Source organism: Pinus tabuliformis, chromosome 1_2, assembly GCF_031772625.1.
Source record: "Pinus tabuliformis cultivar Carrire ecotype Pingquan chromosome 1_2, CPIR1, whole genome shotgun sequence".
Taxonomy (NCBI): domain Eukaryota; kingdom Viridiplantae; phylum Streptophyta; class Pinopsida; order Pinales; family Pinaceae; genus Pinus; species Pinus tabuliformis.
In genome coordinates this window covers 425,458,095-425,459,701 of record NC_142298.1, presented here as the reverse complement: position 1 = coordinate 425,459,701, position 1,607 = coordinate 425,458,095, and positions in this window count along the sequence as shown.

Here is a 1,607-nt window from a genome sequence, read left to right as displayed (position 1 = left end):
GCAATCATTGATGAAAGATGGAACAATCAACTCCATCGCCCTATACATGCAGCTAGGTATTTTTTGAACCCCAGATATCATTATAAAGCTCTGGAGGCTAGAGCTTTGGGTGGGGAGGCGTTGACGATGCCAGACCCGCCAACATGTCAGGGGATCTCCCCAATAAGAAGTCCCAACTAGACCTCAGACTGTTTGGTGTAGAAGTCCCAACAGTGGGTTGTACGGTATCACCTTGACCGCGGTTGCGCGCAAAGGAAAGTAAGATGTCCCTGTTGGTAGCAAGGGTGTGACATATGCAGCAAGTCAAGGAAGGTGCACAAGCAGTTCTAACACACGAAGGGTGAGGTGAGTGCACCCCTTCAACCTGTGAAAGCACGAAGTTAAGAAGGGAACACACAAGCAAAGATGCATCACAAATTGGAAGGCAAGTACGCTAGCAATCCAAAGTGATGGTTAAACCAACAGCACATTTCAGTAAGATTCATACATACTTATATAGGAAAGCCATACATGCGTAAGCAAACAGATACATATATTATTAGAGTAAACAAGTTAGCTGAAATACAATAACAACATATGCATGAAACGTGTCGGCAATGTTATATTAAGAAGTGAAAGTTCCAGTCATACAATACAACAATGAACAACCACTAGTTCCGAAAGCAGAACGTTACAGTCACTGTCACCTACTCCTCCAAAGAGATATACTAGCTCTACACAGTGTAGAAGCCAAGGCTCGTTACACTACTCTCTAAGTTTTCTCTAAGATACTCCTATCGGGAGCTTGGCTGACCAAAAGGCTATACAATGAGTTATGAGGTATTATAGATAGCAAAGGGTGGGGTGACCCTTGACATTCCCCTTTGTCACTGTTCACCTACCCTCATGACCCTTCAACTACTCTATGAATATTACATTCAACTATCGACACTTGAACTTCCACTTGACGAGATGTTACATACAATCTGCACATGTACCCATGTGAGACAAAATAGGCTTGAGAAAGCCATACAAGCTATCACTAACACTCGAACAATTGTGGTGAGACCAACTCCTTCACAGTCTTGCGATGATCGACGGTGGTGCACTGCTACCAATCTTGGTCGTCCGTGATGGTGTCTGTGCGCTCAATGGTGACATCCTGCTGAAAGCGAACTCTTGCCTCCGTTGCATCCGAGTACACTGCTAAAGCTCCTCCGTCCAACTCGTCTGATAATATGCGCATCACAGTCTTGAGTGCAGCTGGACTAGCAACACACTGATCCATGGTGTCTGTGCTGATCTCCGAGTGTGTGTTGGTGACCATGCGCATCAACTTGTCAAAATACATGTTCAGCTCCAGTCGGACTTGCTTCTTGTATTTGCCTCGGTGAGTGTGCCAAATGGGTAGGATTGCATGTGTGCGCATAATGACATATGTGCTCCTTAATACACTTCCATGCAATCAACAACATTTCTCACCTTGTTTACTCTGTGCCAGCGACTGGGATGAATCTATAACTTGTACAGGCGCAGTTTCATCTATCTGTGCATGTTGCTCCCCTGTTGTACCTGTTCCTGTTGTAACTCATTCTCTCGTTTGTGCAGCCCTGTTCTTCCTTGAGTTG